Source organism: Bos taurus, chromosome 2, assembly GCF_002263795.3.
Source record: "Bos taurus isolate L1 Dominette 01449 registration number 42190680 breed Hereford chromosome 2, ARS-UCD2.0, whole genome shotgun sequence".
In the NCBI taxonomy this organism is placed as follows: Eukaryota; Metazoa; Chordata; class Mammalia; order Artiodactyla; family Bovidae; genus Bos; species Bos taurus.
This window is the reverse complement of record NC_037329.1, coordinates 105,821,063-105,830,511: the sequence shown is the minus strand read 5'-3', so window position 1 is coordinate 105,830,511 and position 9,449 is coordinate 105,821,063. Positions and strand designations below refer to the sequence as shown.

Here is a 9,449-nt window from a genome sequence, read left to right as displayed (position 1 = left end):
ACCCTTGTACACTGTTGGTGGGAATGTAAATTGGTACAGCCACTGTGGAGAACAGTATGAAGGGTTCTCAAAAAACTGAAAATGGAACTACTATATGACTTAGCAATTCCACTCCTGTGTGTGTGTGTGTGTGTGTGTGTATATATATATCTGAAAGAAACAAAAACACTAATTTGAAAAGATACGTGCAGCCCAATGTTCATAGCTGCATCTTTTACAATTGTCAAGATATAGAGGCAACCTAAGTGTCCCTCAACTGATGAATAAACAAAGAAGATTTTGTATATGTATTAATATAGACAACGGAATACTATTCAGCCATAAAAAGAACAGACTTCTGTCATTTGCAGCAACATGGATGGACTTGGAAGACATTATAAATCGGAGATAGAAAGACAAATACTGTATCACATCATTTATACATGGAATCTAAAAATACATCAAACTAGTGAATATAACAAAAAAGAAGCAGAATCACAGATAGAGAAAAACTAGTGGTTACCAGTGAAGAGAGGGAAGGGGGAAGGGGCAACATGAGGTGGGGGATTAAGAGGTACAAACAGATATAAAATAAGCTACAAGGATATATTGTACCACACAGGGAATGTAGGACATTTTAAAATAAAGTATACATGGAGTATAACCTTTAAAATTGTGAATCATTGTACTGTGTACCTGTAACCTATATAATGTTGTACAGCGGCTATGGACTTCCCTAGTGGCTCAGTGGTAGAGAATCTACCTGCCAATCCTTGGGTCAAGAAGATGCCCTGGAGGAGGAAATGGCAACCCACTCCAGTCTTCTTGCCTGAGAAATTCCATGGACAGAGGAGCCTGGCGGGCTACAGTCCATGGGGTTGCAAAAAAAGTCGGACTTGACTGAGTGACTAAACAGCAACAACATCAGCAACTACTCTTCAAAAAAAAGAAAAAGAAAATTTCAAGATGGTGACAGCAGATCACCAAACCCTCTGGGAAACCTGTCTGAGCTTGGAGTCCCATGTGCTTCAAGCGCAGATCACACGCCCAGGAGCAGGATGTGGGTGGACAGCAGCCTCTGTCTGTGGTCCCAGATTTACTGGTGAGGTTCTGACGCAGTGTGGGGTGGGATGAGAGGGTTCCTGGGAAGTCTTCATTTTATAACAATTTCATGTTTCTGTGGCAGAGGGTTAGTCCACCTCAATTTGAGAAGCAATAATAGTGAACTTTGGAAAAAGGAGGAGACTGTTTCCCTGGTGGAGAGCTAGGGCTCAAGAAATATTTGTTTACTGAAGAATGCATAAATGAATTAGCGGATGTGAGAAGCCTAGAGTTGTCTGGGAGAGGTTCTAGGGACAGGCAAAGTCTGAGTTTCCCATTCTGTCCTCTGTACCCTATCCCTTCCCACCTAATAAATGATCCCCAGGGCTGGGGAGTAGAAGGCTGTCATTCATGCTTGTGGAATGACTGAGGAATGAGAGGGGGCGCCCCGAGCCCAGACACTCATGGTGAGCTGAGGGCACGAGTGTATAAGATCTCAGATCTCTCTCCTAGTCATTCTGGCTTCATAGTCACTGCAAGTCCTGAGTGAGACTCTTTCTGCATACAAATCCAGCCAGGTTCTCTTGGGAGCTCTTAGGGTTGTGGGAAGGGGCATGGGGATTCTCAGAGCCTGAGGATGGAGCAGGGTTTGAGGAAGTCTGCCCACGTTTCGGGCTCTGGATCCCCTTCAAGGTCTTTAAAGAAATGCTCTTAGCCGCCTACATCACCTGTTCCCACGTCTCCTCCAGGAAAGTCAGGAGCTAAATCCCCATAGATTTGGCTGCCTGGGGCACAGAAATGCCACCTGGGTCAAATGCCTGCTTTCTGCCCTCCAGCTGGAAGGTTCCACTCCCTTTTCTTGGAACTCCCGAAGCCTTTTATCTGTGCCACTGCCTCTAAGACAAACTTGTCGCAGCCAACCCTGTGACTTGGGTGGCATTTGTTCTCCTGGTGAGTAGGGCCAGAGTGATTTATCTCTATGCACCTTTCTACACTCTCACCCCAAGTGTCTATTTAGCACTGAGCTGCCTGAGGCTGGCTTGCAACACACAGAAGTCGAATCAAGGCTGGAATGTCTGTGCACTGTTCTTGTCACACAAGGCTGTGGGCTGGTGGGTTTGTGGGGCTCTCCCGACAGGGGGTCACTCATGCAGGTCTCATGGTGCAGCACCAGTGCAAGTTTGCAGGTGCTGCGGCATGGAAGCAGGAGCAGGTCAGCTGTTTTCTGAGCTGGGCTGGAAGAGGTTTTGTTGAAAGGCACTTCCTGTCCCCAGTGGCTCTCCAGATGGGAAGGGATCCAGTCTCGACAAAGAGTGGAGGAGAGACCATAGGGCCCTGTGGTGAAACTGGAGCTGCTAGGGGGCCTGCCATGAAACCAGCTGAGTTCAGTTTCATCATCTGTCAAAGAGAATAATAATTAGACAACAGAAGAAGGGTCTGGTGGCCTTCCACATCCACTTTTAGCATCCGCGTGCTCTGTTCTGGCTCCCTTTGCCTCATGTCTCCTGGGTCCTTATTCTACCCACCCCTCTTCCATGGAGTCTGGTCCAGCAAAAGGCCAGGCTCTCCCTTTCCTTTACTTCTGTCTCTAATCAGTACCATAATTACAAGTGATATTTAGGGGGCTCTTACTACAGACCCTGCAGTTTACTAAGCTGTCTCATGCATTAACCCATTGAATCCTCATAGTAAGACAGTGAGGTAGGCATTTCCACCCTCCCCGTTCTCTAAATGAGGAATGGAAGCTCAGAGAGGTAAAGTGACTTGCCTGAGGTTTCACAGCTAAGAAGATCAAGGGTAGGGTCTAAAAGCAGGTTTGCCTGACATCACGGCTGGTAATATTGGTCACCACCCTCCACCAGCTTCCTGAGTTACTTCTTGAATTCTGGAGCTGCATATCCCTGTTGGAATCTGGGTGGTTGATTTTAAAGTCTTTTGGAGATAAGGGGTATGGTACTTAATGTGCTGGCCTTTGGTGTTTTAACCGACCTCCTGGGCTTGTGGCCTTATTGTAGAGGAGAGAGCCTGTGCTGCTGAAATGCCAGGCTGGAACGAGGTGTCCAGGGCTTGTGCTGTGAGACCAGCCCTCCTCCTCCATCTTTTCTCCTCGGAGAAACCTCCCTTCTCTGAGACCCTAGTCCCAAGCGGCAGGTCTTGTGGCTGCATTTTTCCCTGACCTTGGGCTCCCAGCACAGTTGTCATCTGAGATCTATTTAAACTGCCTGTTGGCTCTGCAGACAAGAGCTGAGTTGGACAAAAGGCATCCACTTTGGCTTCCAGACCCATGGAATCTTCTGGCCCCATCAGTAATCAGATTCATCTTCTTTATCAGCTGATGAGTGAGACAAGGCAGGGGTTTAGTCTCTGTGGCTCGTAGGCCTTGGAACATTGGGGAAGACCTCACAGGACAGCCCCTCTAACCTGAGAGCTGGTGAGGGTCACGGCTTCTGTGAGGCCCACGCTGGAGACGGTGCTTCCTCCCCTCACTTTGCTGGCAGGCCACGTGGGCAGCCGTGTGACCCAGGTTCCAACTGGGGCCTGGGTGTGTCCTACTGGGCACATCGCTTCATCTGTTTGTCTGCATTTTCTCATCTGTGAGGAGGCGATGATGTGTGTATTCTACTTACTCCCGCAGGGGCACTGGGAAAACCAGTGTGAGATAAGCGCGTGTTGGCGAGTGGGAATGCTTTTTTTTTTTTTTTAATTTAATAAAGTTTTAATTTTCAAAATGTACAGCTGGTGGGACCTGTTTATATGTCTTTACCAGCAGCTGAGGCGTCTCCGCTCTTGGTGTTTCTGGTGTAAATCACTTGAGCTCTGTGCGTTGAAGCCAGTTTAGTAAGTCCTTTACTAAGGGGTTTCTGAAGGGCTGCCCTGGCCAGGGAGCCACAAATCTTGTCTCTCAGAGACGACAGCTGGAGTTACAGCTTCTTTACAGAGTTTGTCGTATGTCACTTTGTCAAACTAGATTAGGTTATTAAGCTTGTCCTGAACTCTGCCTTTGGGACCACTTCTTTTTGGCCTCACCCCCAGATTTGTTCACTGGATCCTTGCCTTTCTTGGTTGACATTCTGGCATCTTTCTTCTTCTTGTCATCCTTGGGTGGCATAGCGAAGTTGGAAGAGGGAAATGCTTTTAATATAAGTAAACATGAGTGAAGTTGCCATTGGCTACAGGGTTGTGAATGAGACCCCAAAGTGGTCATCTGAGGGTTTCTACCTGGAGGAAAGGGCTTCACAGAAATGTATTGAATGCTCACTATCAGGTTATTGGTAAACACCAGTGAGATCTTGGTGCAGAGCCATTACGAACAAATGGCCCACTTGTGTATCATATTTGGCCTATAGTATATTTTGCTTCTGTTCTTTAACCTATGTAAGGTATTATGCCTTGATAGAAGGTAGACTTTTCTGTGGACCATACACAATAAAGAGTTGACATAGCTCTGGTCCTTGGTGGAAATTCAGGTACATTCTCATTTCTTCATGAATAGTAATTAAATAAACTTGGAGTAAATTACTATCAGCTGGATTGCTGTGAAGACCTGTGCAGAAGGATGAATGAATCCTGGTACCATCGTGGGGCTGGGTTATGAGCAGTGGTATCCCCCTACCCCCAACCTCTTTCCTTCAAGGATGTCCAGGTGAGGAACCATTCACTCTTTGTAAGCATGCTTTTCTTTTGGTTTTTAATTCAAAAAATATTTACTGAGTGCCCACCATCTGCCAGACACTGTTTTTTTTTTTCAGACACTGTTTTTTAAAATAGCTTTATTGATGTATAATTGAATACAATAAACTGCCTGTATTTAAGGTGTACAATTTGGCAACTTTTGACACATGTATATACTTGTGAAACCACTACCATGATCAAGTTACAAACATGTCCATAATTCCCCAAAGTTTCTTTGTGGCCTTTTGCAATTCTTCTCTGTTGCTCCTCTTCCCCTGTGGTCACTGATCCACTTTATATCTCCATGGATTAGTTTGAATTTCCTAGAAATTTATATAAATGGAATAATCAATCATATATACTCTTGTCTGGCTTCTTTCATTCTGTATACTTATCTTGGGATTCATCCATGGTATAGTGCATAGCAATAATTCATTCTTGATAATTTCTAGTAGTATGGCATCATATGGATATACCATAGTTTGCTTATCCATTCACCTGTTGAAGGGTTGTTTCAAGTTTTTGGCTATTACAAATAAAGCTGATATTAAAATCCATGTACAAGTCTTTGCATGGACATGGCTGGATCACTGGGTAGATAATATTGAATTTTTAAAGAAACTGCCTAACTGCTTTCCAAAGTGCTTGTCCTGCTTTACAATCCCACTAGCAGTTTAGGGGAATTCTAGTTTCTCCACATCCTCATCAGCACTTGATATGGTGAGTCTTTTTAATTTTAGCCATTAAATAGTTGTTCATTGTGTTGAAATATATACTGAGACATATTAAAATTTTAACAGTCCATTTGAGCAGAAATAAATTTGGGCAGCATTAAATGGGAAGTGCTTAAGAGTGCTCCAAAAACAGAAGTCCAAGAGAGATTTTCACAGAAGCCAAAGCAAGAAAATATTGATTGGCTATTGTTTAAAGGCTAATTGGCTATTTTTGATGGCTTGTTCTTTAGTGTTTGGATTTTGTAACCTTGAGGCATTTCCAGGTTTAGATTTTGATTTTCTTACATAGGCTGCTAGGACATTGCTGCTGCTGCTGCTGCTAAGTCTCTTCAGTCGTGTCTGACTCTGTGCAACCCCAGAGATGGCAGCCCACCAGACTCCCCCATCCCTGGGATTCTCCAGGCAAGAACACTGGAGTGCGTTGCCATTTCCTTCTCCAATGCATGAAAGTGAAAAGTGAAATTGAAGTCGCTCAGTCATGTCCAACTTTTAGAGACCCCGAAGACTGCAGCCTACCAGACTCCTCTGTCCAAGGGATTTTCCAGGTAAGAGTACTGGAGCGGGGTGCCATTGCCTTCTCCGGCTAGGACATCAGAGCTCCTGAATCTAATGGACTCTTTCCCTTCAATAGCAGACCATATTTCCCATATATTAATAACAGATGGTATGTCATTGTGGTTTTAATTTGTACTTTAATTTGTACACCAGTGACTAATGATACTGACCTTCTTTTCTTGTCTTTGTTTGCTTGTTAGTCATCCATGTATCTTCTCCAGGGGGAGGTGTCTGTTCAAACCTTTTGTCCACTTTGTTGAGTTGTTAATTTTCTTATTATTTAGTCTTGAGAGTTCTCGATATAAATCTGTATTGAAATTGTTAGACAGTAAATAACTACAAATGTTTTCTCTTGGTGTGTGGCTTATCTTTTTATCTTGATTTTGAAGGATGTTTTTAACTCTGATGAAGCCCAGTTTATCAATTTGTGCTTTTATTGTTTGCACTTTTGGTATTGTGTTTAAGAAATGATAAAATTTTTCTTCTATATTTTCTCTATCTATGGTTCTACAGATTTGTTTTCTATAGGTCTGTAATTCATTTTGAGTTAATCTTTTTTATCTGACATGAGGTACTGTCCCTGATGCTCCCCATGGCTTTGGGAGATTCGTTTCCAATCTGGTTTTATTTACCTTCTCCCTGATGGATTTTCTTAAACATTTCTTCCTATATAAGTCTGATAGTAATGGATTCTTCTAGCTTTTTATGCTCGAAAACATCTTTATTTCATCCCTTCTTTGAAGAGAGATTTTCACTCAGTATAGAATTCTAGTTTTCCCTTTCAATACTTTGAAGATATTGTTCTACTGCCTTCTCATGTGACTTATTTTGGATGAGACATCTGCTCACGTCTTGATCTTTGTTCCTTTGTTTATAATATGTCTATTTTTTTCTCTTACTGCTTTTAAGATTATCTCGTTATCACTGGTTTTGAGCAATTTAATTCTATGGTGTGATTCGCTTCACCTTTCTTTTGCTTTACATTTTTTGGGTTTCCTGGTTTTGTAGTTTTCACTAAATTTGGAAAAACTTCAGCCAGTATTTTTCAAATTTTTTTCTGTCCTCTCCCCCCACCCCCAAATTCTGTGACTGCAATTGACGTGTATCAGGCTGTTGGAATGTGCCCTGTAACTCACTAGTGCTCTGGCCATTTTTCTAAAACTCTGTTTTCTCTCTGTGTGTCCTTTTGGGTAGTTCTTACTGCTATGTTGTCAAGTTTACTAGTTGACTTCCCATATATACTCACTAGTGTATTTTTCATCTCAGACATTTTAGTTTTCACTTTTAGAAGTTTGATTTGAGTCTTTTAAAATACCTTGCATGTCTCCACTGAACTTTTTGAACATACAGAATACAGCTATAATAACTGCTTCAATTCTAGCATCTGTGTCAGTTCCAGATTGGTTTTGGTAAATTGATCTCATTATGGGAAACATTTTTCTGCTCTTTTGAAAGGGAGTGTAGAAGTCACCTCAATAATTTCTTCATTGGAGTCTTTGAACCAATGGATTAGATGTCGGATTCTAGTAGTCAGAGTGTTGAATTAAGCCTGTGGATGTATTTTGTTTGTACACAGTGTTTAAAAACTGATCTCACATGTTTCTTACACTTAAAAACCTTGAGACCTTCTGCAAAACTATGGATTCCTTTAAAATAATCAGGGTATCTTGCAGGATGATTGCCAGTCCTGCTGGGAACAAACAGATGGAGAGTGGCACCCTCTTTAGATGGAGGGGAGGTTTCGATAACCTCTCCTATTTATATCCCCTAACTGTAGGCATTATCATTTGGGTAGTAGTTGTCTCACATCAGTTTTTCAGAAGCAGTTCTTGAGATGAGTATTAGTTCACAAGTGATTTATTAACAAAGGGCTCCTGGCAAAAGAGAGGGAATGGTGCATGCAGAACAGAGGAGAAGAAGGAGTCAAGCAAGGAAAAAATTTCAGGCAAAGATATGTGGGAGAGAATTTGGCTTGATCCCTCTGAGGAATGAGGGAGTGAGATGTAGGCCTTGGAGTAAGTAGGCCTTACTCAAATAGCAGTAAGGGACCCAAACTTCCAGAGGGCCTCAAAATTAGCCAAATAGTGCCCCTCACACCTGGCAAGGTGGGAAAAATGGGAAGGGCAGTAGGATTGGACATCTGCATCACCAGTCCCATGCCCTTCCAGCTGTGCCAAGGAGGCTGTGCAGCCACCTGGGAGCCTCCAGGGGTCCTAGCTATGATGAGGACCAGAGAGGATGCTGTGCTCATGGGATCAAAACCATGATAGAGACTGAAACTCCTTCATCTTGATGATGCAACAGCTTCCTCATCTCCAAGTTGGGAAGATGAATTAAGATCACTTGTGGAGACTCATTATATAGATGAAGAAACTTGGGTGCAACGATGGGTGGCGATTTACCTAAGGACTGCTGTCTCCTCTTGTTGGAGGTCCTAGCTGATGTCACTTCACACGTTTTCTTACTTTGAGGAGACATCACCCAGATTTAGTAACGCTGTGGTTTCAGGAGTCTCTAGGGAGGGGAACCTAGTAGTCTCTCATTCATTCATTCACTCACTCACTCATCATTCATTCATAAACAGTAATCCAGTCTTTTCACTTCATGGCAAATAGATGGGAAAAAGTGGAAACAGTGACAGATTTTATTTTCTTGGGCTTCAAAATCTCTGTGGATTTTGACTGAAACCACGAAATTTAAAGACGCTTACTCCTTGGAAGAAAAGCTATGACAAACCTAGATAGTGTATTAAAGAGCAGAGACATAATTTTGCCAACAAAGGTCCATATAGTCAAAGCTATGGCTTTCTAGTAGTCATGTGTGGATGTGAGAGTTGGACCATAAAGAAAGCTGAGCACTGAAGAATTGATGCTTTGGAACTGTGGTGTTGGAGAAGACTCTTGAGAATAACTTGGACTGCAAGGAGATCAAACCTGTCAATCCTAAAGGAAATCAGTCCTGAATATTCATTGGAAGGACTGATGCTGAAGCTGAAACTCCAATACTTTGGTCACCTAATGTGAAGAACTGACTCACTGGGAAAGACCCTGGTGCTGGGAAAGATGGAAGGCAGGAAGAAAAGGGGGTGACAGAAGATGAGATGGTTGGATGGCATCACTGACTCAATGGGCATGAATTTGAGCAAACTCCAGGAAATGGTGAAGGACAGGAAAGCCTGGCATGCTGCACTCCATGGGGTCGCAAAGAGTTGGACATGACTTAGTGGCTGAACAGTAACAATTCTGATGAGCAGTGTGAAGGAGTGTAGTTTGAGCTGTTTATATTAATAAAATACTGCTGCTCTGCTCTCCCTGACTCACTTCTCCCACTTCTCAGGAGGAAATCAGGCAGTCTGCTATTGTTGCTCTAAATTCTTTCAAATGCCACAGCTGGAATATTCAAATCTATTGTCCTTCCATCTGTGCCTGGGGAGAAAGTTCTGAGCCTTAAGTGATGGGTCTGGAAGCG

General features: G+C 43.0%; 1 pseudogene; it reads right to left on the bottom strand.

Annotated features, from left to right (window-relative positions):
• Positions 1-3,688: 3,688 nt before the first annotated feature.
• On the bottom strand, positions 3,689-4,129 carry LOC107131613 (small ribosomal subunit protein eS25-like; annotated as a pseudogene).
• Between the last annotated feature and the right edge of the window lie 5,320 nt (positions 4,130-9,449).